Source organism: Oncorhynchus kisutch, linkage group LG6 (assembly GCF_002021735.2).
Source record: "Oncorhynchus kisutch isolate 150728-3 linkage group LG6, Okis_V2, whole genome shotgun sequence".
Lineage (NCBI taxonomy): Eukaryota > Metazoa > Chordata > Actinopteri > Salmoniformes > Salmonidae > Oncorhynchus > Oncorhynchus kisutch.
The window spans coordinates 37054950-37067970 of record NC_034179.2 but is presented as its reverse complement, the minus strand read 5'-3'; the positions used below and the strand labels follow the sequence as shown (position 1 = coordinate 37067970).

Sequence of the window (13021 nt, the reverse complement as noted above, 5' to 3'; positions counted from 1 at the left end):
GTTTAGTGGCGATCTTCTGTGTATAAAGTGACGAATGACCAAAGCATCTAATGATGCTGTTCTACGATTGGTGTAAAGGGAGCCGTTCAATAACGAGAGTTTTCAAGAGCAACTTGAGTGACTTTGGTTTTGGGAAACCGCTTGGAGATTTAACTACAGAGAGTCTAACGAATAACATGGCCTTAAGATGCTTTTGGCAAACAGGGCCCTGATCAGAAGGTGTGTTTTCTAAGAGCATATTTTTAGTAAACCGAGAGAGGCTAAGGCAGCTGGATCTTTTGAAGTGGTGTGTCCATCCGTTCCACAGCCTCTTGGCTCCCAGCACACACACACACACACCCCAACCACCAACATCCTACCTCCGGGCGGTGAAGTGCTGTTGCCAAGGTAACGGCAGGGATGCCGTTGGTTGTCATGGTGATGCACCATGGGGAGTAGACTGGGGCAAGGTTTTTCCTGCTCTACAAGAAAATTGTTGGTAGAAGGGGAGAGAGAAAAATAACCCAGTATGTGATGTATACTGTTCATTTTTGTGTGAACAGAGCCCTTAGACAGTATGCCACTATTGTACAGTTCACTCACATAGCATATTTGCATTAGTGTGTGTGTGTGATTGATTTCCGTTTTGGCCTCTGCTGTATAGAATAGAAAGGGGCTTTTCCCATCATAGATCATGGGCTCTACCGCTCTCTCCTTCACTTACTCCTTTCTCTTTCTCTCTCCTTTTTCTCCTCTCTCCTTCTTCCTCTCCTCCCTGTCTGTCTGTAGGATCAGCAGTAAGTGGATGTTTTGAATCATTCATATAGTAATTTGATGGCTTGGGGCCATGACAGGGGAGAACTGGGTTTTGTCTTCAACTCCTACATCACGAAAGGGTTTGGAATGGGATGTTATGTGTTGTAGAGTAGGTCATCATCACATGGATGAATGACTGGAAGCGTCATGGAGTACAGATAAAGAAGAAAGTCTGGTTATTTTGCTTTATAGTGAAAAGATTGTAGAATAACACCAGCATATAGTCCCTGACTGGCACTTTGGGAAAGGTCTTTGTCATCCTGGACAGCAGCCCATGTGTGAGGCCACTGCTCACAAGCCCTGGGGGCAGAAAACAGCCAGGTGATACTCATTTCAATGCTATTTAGATGTATCACAGACACACACACAGTTTTAGTCTGAGGTTTACATACACTTAGGTGGGAGTCATTTTAAAACTAGTTTTTCAACCACTCCACAAATGTCTTGTTAACAAACTATAGTTTTGGCATGTTGGTTAGGACATCTACTTTGTGCATGACACAAGTCATTTTTCCAACAAATGTTTAGACAGATTATTTCACTTATAATTCACTGTATCACAATTCTAGTGGGTCAGAAGTTTACATACACTAAGTTGACAGTGCCTTTAAACAGCTTGGAAAATTCCAGAAAATTATGTCATGGCTTTCGAAGCTTCTCATAGGCTAATTGACATCATTTGAGTCAATTGGAGGTGTACCTATGGATGTATTTCAAGGCCTACCTTCACTCTTTGCTTGACATCATGGGAAAATCAAAATAAATCAGCCAAGACCTCAGGAAAAAAATGGTAGACCTCCACAAGTCTGGTTCATCGTTGGGAGCAATTTCCAAATGCCTGAAGGTACCATGTTCATCTGTACAAACAAAGTATAAACACCATGGGATCACGCAGCCATCATACCGCTCAGGAAGGAGACTCGTTCTGTCTCCTAGAGATTAACGTACTTTGGTGCGAAAAGTGCAAATCAATCCCAGAACAGCAGCAAAGGACCTTGTGAAGATGCTGGAGGAAACGGGTACAAAAGTATCTATATCCACAGTAAAATGAGTCCTATATCGACATAACCTGAAAGGCCTCTCAGCAAGGAAGAAGCCACTGCTCCAAAACCGCCATTAAAAAAAAGCCAGACTACGGTTTGCAACTGCACATGGGGACATAGATAGTACTTTTTGTCCTCTGGTCTGATGAAACAAAAATAGAACTGTTTGGCCATATTGACCATCATTATGTTTGGAGGAAAAAGGGGGAAGCTTGCAAGCCAAAGAACACCATCCAAACCGTGAAGCATGGGGGTGGCAGCATCATGTTGTGGGGATGCTTTTCTGCAGGAAGGACTGGTGCACTTCACAAAATAGATGACATCATGAATAAGGAAAATTATGTGGATATATTGAAGCAACATCTCAAGACATCAGTCAGGAAGTTAAAGCTTGGTCCAAATGGGTCTTCCAAATGGACAATGACCCCAAGCATTCTTCAAAGTTGTAGTAAAATGGCTTAAGGACAAAGTCAAGGTATTGGAGAGGCCATCACAAAGCCCTGACCTCAATCATATAGGACATTTGTATGCAGAACTGAAGAAGCGTGTGCAAGCAAGGAAGCCTTCAAACATGACTCAGTTACACCAGCTCTGTCACGAGGAATGGGCCAAAATTCACCCAAATTATTGTGGGAAGCTTGTGAAAGGCTACCCGAAACGTTTGACCCAAGTTAAACAATTTAAAGGATATATATATATATATATAACACACACACACACACACACACACACACACACACACACACACACACACACACACACACACACACACACACACACACACTGCAGGGTGCAGGAGATAGTCAGGAGCTCTGCAGGGGAGAGGTGATTTGGAGAAAGATAAAGAGGGGCATAACTGAGAGAAATGGATTAGTATAAAAAGGAGGAGTACACAGGCTGAGAATAGAATATAGCTCGAGGTCTGATTAGTACCGCGTTGGTTTTACCTGACTTCACTACTGGTTCTATCTGTCTGTACTTCACACTATGGAGCCATAACAGAGAAATCTGCTCCATGAGACACGGAGAGAGGGATGATATTACCAGGTTTCTCAGCTCAATTTACTCATCACGATACACACAATCTCTCTCTCGGTCGCTCTCGCTCGCACTCTCTCGATCGCACTCTTTCGGTCGCTCTCGCTCGTGCACTCTCTCGGTAGCTCGCGCACACTCTTTGCTCAGGCCAAAGGGCACAGGTCAGGTCTTAACTGTTAGCTTAATTAGTTACACCTGCATGCATACAGGTACCTGCCAAAATAATGGAACCACTTGAGTAAATGAGGGATACAAAGTATATTGAAAGCAGGTGCTTCCACACAGGTGTGGTTTCTGGGTTAATTAAGCAATTAACATCCCATCATGCTTAGGGTCATGTATTAAAAATGCTGGGCAGGCTATTATTCTGACTACCATGGCTATGAGCTCATAGGAAGACAATGCCTCCATCCACAGGACACGAGTGATCACTGAATGGCTTGAATAGCATGGAAATGATATAAACCGTATGCCATGGTCGTCTCCGTCACTAGATCTCAACCCAATTGAACATTTATGGGAGATTCTGGAGCGGTGCCTGGGACAGCGTTTTCCATCACCATCAACAAAACATCAAATTATGGAATTTCTCGTGGAAGAATGGTGTCGTGTGTGTGTGTGTGTGTGTGCGCGCATCTGTGCTTGTGTGGGTGGGTGTGTGTCCTCTAACACCCCCTTGGGGACACCAGGAAGCTCTCCTCCCTAATAACACTAACACTTGCCCTAATGCCGCCACACTACCTCAGGAAGATTACATATACATTTAATGAGCCCCCCCAGAAACACACTCACTTTGATTGACAGCAGAGGTGCCCCTGGTTATTACTTTTGCGTGCCTGTCCACCCGTGTGTATGCAGACATTAGAGCAGCTCTCAACATACGAAACCTTTTATTAAAGCAAGATGTGGCATCTGCGTTGGGTTCGTTTAGGAAATGTTGGATTGCCGGCTCTGCTTCCTGGAAGGGTAGAGCTTTGTCACGGAAAACCGCCCTGATTAGACACGGTGACCCTCCGAGAGCCAATCGGATTAGTTGTTTGTGCTGGAGCGTGCGGGCGGCATGATCATCGATGACATGGTTCTGGAATGAGTTCCAGGGGGTTCTAATGAAACCTATTGGACTGCGGACAGCCTAGTTGGTATGTCTTCCTCGTCTCCACTGATATCCTTCCCTCACTCATCTCTCTCTCCCTCCATCTACAGCACTATAAACAGAGAGGAGACTGTGTTGAGGTCTAATTGGGCTGTACTGCGGGACCCCCCCCCTCCCCCGGGAGACAGTATAGGAGGCCTCTATCACCTTTTCTCTCACCCCCTTTCCCCTTCTTCCCATGCATCCACTCACATACTAACGCTTCCAACACGCCGACAGTGTCGTTGCGCAAAATAGTACGCAGCATCATCTGGATATGTATGCAACAAAAGTTCAACATTCACCTTCTGCTACCATTTCTGTCAGGCCGTCTACGCATACAGTTTGATGTATACATTCGATATAGCCAACGTATGCACCGAACGCACTGCAACTGCCTCTGCAACGCAATGCTGCAAGGCAAACGCAGCGTTTGGTGTACCAAAATGCAATGACGCTATCGGTGTGTTCAAAGCGTTACACCCTCTCACCCTCCCCCTCTCTCCCCTTTCTTCTACATCTCCTGTCCCCCATCCCCCCCTCCCTCCTCTGTACCCTTCCCCACCTCTCTCTCTCTGCTCCTGAGCGGTAGCCACATGCCTACTGTTTGCTGTGCAGCCTCTCTCTCCAGGCCCAGTGAAGGCTCTCTCTCTCCAGGCCCAGTGAAGGCTCTCTCTCTCCAGGCCCAGTGAAGACGCTCTCGCTCTCCAGGCCCAGTGAAGACGCTCTCGCTCTCCAGGCCCAGTGAAGACGCTCTCGCTCTCCAGGCCCAGTGAAGACGCTCTCGCTCTCCAGGCCCAGTGAAGACGCTCTCGCTCTCCAGGCCCAGTGAAGACGCTCTCGCTCTCCAGGCCCAGTGAAGACGCTCTCGCTCTCTCTCTCTCTCCAGGCCCAGTGAAGGCTCTCTCTCTCTCTCTCCAGGCCCAGTGAAGTCTCTCTCTCTCTCTCGCTCGCTCGCTCTCTCTCTCTCTCTGCCCAGTAGAGCTGTTTCTAGGTCATGCCAGTCTTTTATGGATAATAAAAAGGAGTCTGCTTTAAAGGGAATTATTTATAATGCTACAAGCGAACTGCTCTAGCTCACACATTCTCGCTCAACCTTGCATTCTTTACCAAAATTTCTTTATTTCATTCTCTCTCTCCATCTCCTCTCTCATACCCTATCTTTCTCATTCATTCTCTATGTCTCTTCCTCCCTCTCTCTCCCCCTTTCTCAAATTGTCTCGTTCTCTCCGTTGTCCCCCTGCCTCTTGGTCCCCTCTCCGCTCATTGGGCTGGTTGGCTCTCAGACTGGAGATGAGCTAATGGTGGACCTTGTGTGGTCTGAGCAGTACTGGTGTGCAGTAGGCTGGGGTGAGGAGAAGAGAATGGGGAGGGCTCGATTAGCCAGAGAGAGGCCTGTTCAGGGATAGCTGCTCTGCTATACCTGCCTTCTGTGGATGGAAATGGACAGAAAGTCTGGTAGGGAATCTAAAGCAGTGTTCACAGTGGCAGTTTGAGGTGACTCAAATCCAATTCCTTTGCATATCTGAATCGAATCTTTTCTTTTTCCTGCAGCCTGAACAGCCCAAAAAGAACATAGAAACAGATATTTCAAGCCACAGTAAGATACAAATCTGATTCCTGGCCATGTGACTTGTCTGAACGATCAAATCTGATTTATTTGTTTAAGTGGTCTTTAGACTGTAATTTGGCATATCTTGTTGCTCGCTAACTACTCTGACAGTTTGACAAGAACATGTGGTAGGTAACTAACTAGCTTGTTAATTGTTTACAAACAATTTGGTGAATTTACTAGAAAGCTAAATAGGTGAGTGCTGTGGATAACCAAAAAGGTCTAGTTTTGGAACATCTTTTAGGCTTTAAAAGTGTTCTTACACCATTATTTTGAACATTCTAAGCAACTTGGAAACATGCCTTGCTCAAGGGCACATCAACTGATTTTTCTCGGGGATTTGAACCAGCGACCTTTTGGTTACTGGCCCAACGCTCCTAACCACTAGGCTACCTGCCGCCCAGGTAGGTAGCCACCATAGCTTGCTACATAATGTCTGAGTGATAGGAAGCTCGAGCACCACCACCAATCAGCTTATACCACTGCGCGCACACCCATCATTTCTATGACAACTAGCAAATGACTGCTGTCTCAACACACATCCGATTAGGTCACTTGTAACTTTTTGGGCAGTCCAGTAGTCCAAAACGGATTTGGAAAAAAACAAACTGATTTGAGCATTAAGGCCTGCATTGTGAACAAGGCTTAGTAAAGGCTGGCTTGGAGGGATTGGGATGAGGTTGTTTGGGATTTCAACTCATTGACATGCATGGATGAAGGTGTCACCATGAATAGACCCAGTAGAGAAGGGCAGAGAGACACCAGAGACTTCGACATCTTGCATGGACATTTAGCACATACCTCAGGAATCCAGCATGTTATAAGTCATCCTAAAACAGGCTTTAATAATGTAAGGTAAAAGTGCAGGAGGAGGAGATTTAAATGGGTTTTTAAATCATGATTCAGCAGGGAGAAAACAAAGGGAAAGGGGCGTTCAGCGTTCAGTCAAAAGTAACACCAGGCTGACTGCTTAACACCAGGCTGACTGCTTAACACCAGGCTGACTGCTTAACACCAGGCTGACTGCTTAACACCAGCGCAACACTATACACCTTCATGTTAGGAATGTGTTCTTAATGTTTTGTGCACCCAGTGTATGTTGGAAGATGTATGTGACTGTGCAGGTTATAATAACCAAATGCATCTTCTTGAGACTATATTTACAAGGATTTACCACACTATTCCTGGCAATTCATCATCTCCAATGCAGGTAATTCTAGTCTTGATCTTGAACCAGGAACAGGACTCCAATCTACAAGGAATACTGGCCCAAGTCCTTACATGACCATGACTGACACTGGAATAGGATTATTATAACCAGGAATGTGACAATATCCCTCCTTGCATTTTACTGTAATGGCTTTCAGGAGATACAGATTCCATCTCATTTACTTAAGGACTTATTAAGAAGGATCTGATTTATGGCACTGAAGTGATTCTGATGATTGCTATTGTACAGTAATATTAAGGAGTGCTTTATCAGGATCAATGGTATGTGTGTTTGTAATTTCCATAATGGATCATTTTTGGTTGTGTGTGTGTGTGTGACAGTAAGAGGATTATAAACAAGTTTAATTAATGACTGGGAATACTGTCTCTGTTCCGTCTGCATAATAGTCGGACCATTTCATACCATTATTTTAGTAATGACACACACACACTTAGCAAGGGGTAAAGGAAGGTGATTGGGATTACTGTATGCCAGCAACAGACAGACATCCTACATTTCCAGATGAATCTGGTCAACCTTCCTCTCCTGTACTGTCCTGTACGGTCTGTTTAGCCAGCCATGAGGCTCTAGCAGAAGGACTTGCTCCATCCCTCTCTGTCTCTACTTCCATCACCCTCTGTGACTACAGTCTTCATCCCTCTCCCTCCCTCTGTCTCCAACCATTTAGGTCTGGTAGCCCTCAGTGGTCCTGTCTCAGACTATGGCTGTCCTCTCTATGCAGGGTTCTCTCTCTCTCTCTGCTCTTTGTTCCCTTTCTCTTCCTTCACTCCTCTTTAATCTCTCTCTCTCTCTTGTTCACTCTCGCTCTCTCGCTCGCTCGCTCTCTATTTCTCTCTCGAGGCTCTCTCTTGGCATGTGTTGGCGAGCTCCACACAGCCTTTCTCTGTGACAGACATCCTCTCTCTTGGGTGATGGAGTGAGGTGGCTGCCAGCCACAATTAGTAAATCAAATCTCATTTTATTGGTCACGTGCTGCGTGTAGACTTTACCATGACATTCTTACTTACGAGCCCATTCCCAACAATGCAGATTTAAAAAGTAAGAAAAAGATTTGCAAAAAAGGTAGGAAACAGTAACGCAATATAGATTATATATACAAAAGTATGTGGACACCTTCAAATGAATGGATTCGGCTATTTCTGCCACACCCGTTGCTGACAGGTGTGTGTATACAATCAAGCACACAGTCATGCAATCTTCATAGAAAAACATTGGCGGTAGAATGGCCCGTACTGATGAGCTCATTGACATTCAATGTGTCACTGTCATAGGATTCCACCTCTCCAACATGTCTTTTCGTCAACTGTAAGTGCTGTTATTGGGAACTGGAAACGTCTAGGATCAACAACGACTCAGCCGCTTAACAGAACAAGCTCACAGAACGGGACCGCAGAGTGCTGTAGCTCGTAAAAATAGTCTGTCCTTGGTTGCAACACTCACTACCGAGTTCCAAAATTCCTCTGGAAGCACAAAAACTGTTTGTCGGGAGCTCCATGAAAAGGGTTTCGATGGCCGAGCAGCCACACACAAGCCTAAGGTCACCATGCGCGATGCCAAAAGTCAGCTGGAGTGGTGTAAAGCTCGCTGCCATTGGACTCTGGAGAAGTGGAAACTCGTTCTCTGGAATGATAAATCATGTTTCACCATCTGGCAGTCCGACGGACTAATCTGGGTTTGGCGGATGCCAGGAGAACGCTACCTGCCCAAATGCAAAGTGCCAACTGTAAAGTTTGGTGGAGGAGGAATAATGGTCTGGGGCTGTTTTTCATGGTTTGGGCTAGTCCCCTTAGTTCCAGTGAAGGGAAATCTTAATTCTACAGAATACAATGACATTCTAGACGATTCTGTGCTTCCAACTTTGTGGCAACAGTTTGGGGAAGGCCCTTTCCTGTTTCAGCATGACAATGCCCCTGTGCACAAAGCAAGGTCCATACAGAAATGGTTTGTTGAGATCGGTGTAGATGAACTTGACTGGCCTGCACAGAGCCCTGACCTCAACCCTATCTAACACCGTAGGAATGAATTAGAACACCTACATCGAGCCAAGCCTAATTGCCCAACATCAGTACCCAACCTCACTAATGCTCTTGTGGCTGATTGGAAGCAAATCCCCGCAGCAATGTTCCAACATCTAGTGGAAAGCCTTCCCAGAAGAGTGGAGGCTGTTATAGCTGTAAATGGGAACCAACTCTATTTTAATGCCCATGATTTTGGAATGAGATGTTCCACATACCTTGTATCATGTAGTGCACAAGGAGTACCGGTACCTTGTCAGTGCAAAGGGTAAAGGTTAGTTGAGGTAATATGTAAACTCAGCAAAAAAAGAAACGTCCCTTTTTCAGGACCCCGTCTTTCAAAGATAATTCGTAAAAATCCAAATAACTTCACAGATCTTCATTGTAAAGGGTTTAAACACAGTTTCCCATGCTTGTTCGATGAACCATAAACAATTAATGAACATGCACCGGTGGAACGGTCATTACGACACTAACAGCTTACAGGCTGTAGGCAATTAAGGTCACAGTTATGAAAACTTAGGGCACTAAAGAGGCCTTTCTACAGACTCTGAAAAACACCAAAAGAAAGATGCCCAGGGTCCCTGCTCATCTGTGTGAATGTGCTTTAGGCATGCTGCAAGGAGAAATGAGGACTGCAGATGTGGCCAGAGCAATAAATTGCAATGTTCGTACTGTGAGACGCCGAAGACAGCGCTACAGGGAGACGGGACAGACAGTTGATCGTCCTCGCAGTGGCAGACCACGTGTAACAACACCTGCACAGGATTGGTACATCTGAACATCACACCTGCGGGACAGATACAGGATGGCAACAACAACTGCCTGAGTTACACCAGGAATGCCCAATCCCTCCATCAGTACTCAGACTGTCAGCAATAGGCTGAGAGAGGCTGGACTGAGGGTTTGTAGGCCTGTTGTATGGCAAGTCCTTACCAGACATCACCAGCAACAACGTTGCCTATGGGCACAAACCCACTGGACCAGACAGGACTGGCAAAAAGTGCTCTTCACTGACGAGTCGCGGTTTTGTCTCACCAGGGATGATGGTCGGATTCGCATTTATCATTCGAAGGAATGAGCATTACACCGAGGCCTGTACTCTGGAGCGGGATCAATTTGAAGGTGTAGGGTCCGTCATGGTCTGGGGACGATGTGTCACAGCATCATCGGACTGAGCTTGTTGTCATTGCAGGCAATCTCAACGCTCTGCGTTTCAGGGAAGACATCCTCCTCCCTCATGTGGTACCCTTCCTGCAGGCTCATTCTGATATGACCCTCCAGCATGACAATGCCACCAGCCATTCTGCTCGTTGTGTGCGTGATTTTCTGCAAGACAGGAATGTCAGTGTTCTGCCATGGCCAGCAAAGAGCCCTGATCTCAATCCCATTGAGAACATCTGGGACCTGTTGGATCGGAGGGTGAGGGCTATTCTGTTAGTCACATGTCTGTGGAACTTCAGTTCAGTTTGTCTCCGGTGTTGAATCTTATGTTCATGGAAATATTTACACATGTTAAGTTTGCTGAAAATAAACGCAGTTGACAGAGGACATACCTTTTTTTTTGTTGCTGAGTTCACATGTAGGTAATCGGGATGTATATAATAAACTAGCAGCACCGTGTGAAAGTGCGCGTGTGTGTGTGTGTGTAGCATAAACTTCACATGTGTATGTGTTGTGTTAGTGTGGGTAGAGTCCAGTGAGTGTGCATAGTCAGTGCAAAAAAACATCAACACAATAATAATAAGAATAGGGCTCAATGTAAATAGTTTGGTTAGCCATTTTGATGAACTGTTCAGCGTTCTCATGGCTTGGGGGTAGAAGCTATTCAGGAGCCTTTTGGTCTTCAGGAGTCTTGGTACTGCTTGCTGTGCGGTAGTACAGAGAACAGTCTATGACTTGGGTGGCTGGAGTCTGACCATTTTTAGGGCCTTCCTCTAATACCGCCTTGTATAGAGGTCCTGGATGGCAGGGAGTTTGGCCCCAGTGATGTACTGGGCCGTACACACTACCCTCTGTAGCACCTTGCGGTCGGATCTCAAACAGTTACCATACCAGGCGGTGATGCAGCCGGTCAAGATGCTCAGTGGTGCAGCTGTAGAACATTTTGAGGATCTGGGGACCAATGCCAAATATTTTCAGCCTCCTGAGGGGGTGGAGGAGTTGTCGTGCTCTCTTCACGACTGTGTTGGTGTGTTTGGACCATGATGGGTCCTTAGTGATGTGGACGGTGAGGAACTTGAAGCTCTCGACCCTCTCCACTACAGCCACGTCGATGTGAATGGGGTGGGGTGTGTGTTCGGACCCTCCGTTTCCTGTAGTCCGCGATCAGCTCCATTGTCTTGCTGACGTTGAGGGAGAATTTGTTGTTTCCCTCAACGTTCCTGTAGTAGAGAGATTACCCACAAATCAAAGTATTAGACAGTGAAGACACAGCCAGTATCTGAGGAGTCTGTGCAGAGTTTGTGGTATTAGTCTCACCTCATGGCTCTATTCAGAGAATTAATTCAATGGCTCTATCTCCTCTCAGGGAATGGGAACAATAATCCCGGCAGTTTAGCTGGAGTGTATGTCTATCTACTGCCATAAAAGCAGCAGTGTGAATTGAAATGGGATTCTCTTTCTAAATCTAGTTAATCACTCCAGGCTTTCACCTCCTACGTAACATAGTAAAACGCGGATGCCGGTCTCTCTCCTCTCCACTTCTCGGAGCTAACAGCACCTTCGACCAGATGTGAAGAGTTCCACCTCGTGCCCTAGCCCTGTTCTTCCCTTGGCTCATGTAGGTACAGATTACGATTCAGAAAACTTTCATGTCCTCAGATGCAATAAAATATATATTTTTAAATCACAAAAAAATAGCAAAGGATGTTTACAAGCAAGTAGGTTGGGTAAGTGCAATTTCATAATAACAATGTCAAAACAGGCTGCATTGCTAGTTCTGAAGTGCAATTACTCCAACATTTTGTTTAGTTGCAGAATTTCATTTGGGATAAATGAGTACGTGGCTCTATTTTTTTCTCTCTCTAGGTAGTCTGTACCTGTCGCCAGAGAGAAGGAGCTGGAATTTGGGGTGGAATGGGTGGGGAGAGTCTACCGCTATTTTATTTGCCTTCTGGAGGGCTCTGCCTAGGTAGAGAGATGACCGTTCTTGTTGCTGCCCATGATTCTTCCTGACTATCTTGCCCAACCTATTTTTCTGTGCGACCTTGATAACCAGCAGGTCAAGCAGTAGGACAAAATGCTCTCAATTAATGATTTAAAAAAGAGAACCATGATGGTTAGGTCAACATTAAAAAAGTGATTTATAAAAGAGAACCATGATGGTTAGGTCAACATTAAAAAAGTGATTTGTAAAAGAGAACCATGATGGTTAGGTCAACATTAAAAAAGTGATTTATAAAAGAGAACCATAATGGTTAGGTCAACATTAAAAAAGTGTAGTAGGAAATGGTCTCTGTTGGCCTTCCTTAAAATTATCATCAGTACACTGATCCCAGGACAGCTTGTTGTGAATGACTAGCCTAAGGTATTTGTACTTCTCCACTATTTCAATGGGCTCACCTTTTATCAGTGATGGTGTGTGCAGGGTAGACTTCCTTCGAAAGTCAATCACCATGTCCTTTTGTTTTTTGTGTTATTTTTCGAGTTTTAGATTTAGTCATAATTTAGAGCCGGTCCTTGCTCGTCTCATCCCCTTTGAGGAGGCTGACCAAATCAGTGTCGTCAGCATATTTGATCAGGTGGCACCCTGGGAACTGACTCCAGTGTTTCAGGACACAACCACTTGTGTTATCAGTCTCCAAGCTCTTTCATGCTCCAGTGCTTTTGAACACTCAATGTACGACTTCCTCATTGATGACATGTGCGCTCTTGGTTGCCATGACCACCTCCTCCAGACAGGCTGGGGGAGCGGGGCCGCCCCTTGCTTCAAAGAGGGTGAAGAACTGGTTTAGGTCATTGGCTGTAGAGAGCAGCACCCTCTCGTCCGGGCAGGGTTCGAGATGTTGCCTCCCTTTTAAAGGTGGCGTTTGTCATATTCTTAATGCCCAGCCAGGCAGACCAAGAGTCTCCCTGTGACAGTGTCTGGCATCTCTCCTTTTTTATCTCTTTGTTCATCTCTCTGTACCTCCTTTCTTTTGAGTTACGGCAGTA

At 45.5% G+C, this 13021-nt stretch overlaps 1 protein-coding gene across 11 annotated transcripts in view; it reads left to right on the top strand.

Annotated features, from left to right (window-relative positions):
• LOC109892774 (drebrin) overlaps positions 1–13021 on the top strand; it is a 90416-nt gene that overhangs the window by 50771 nt on the left and 26624 nt on the right. The gene's annotated exons all lie outside the window — the stretch shown is intronic.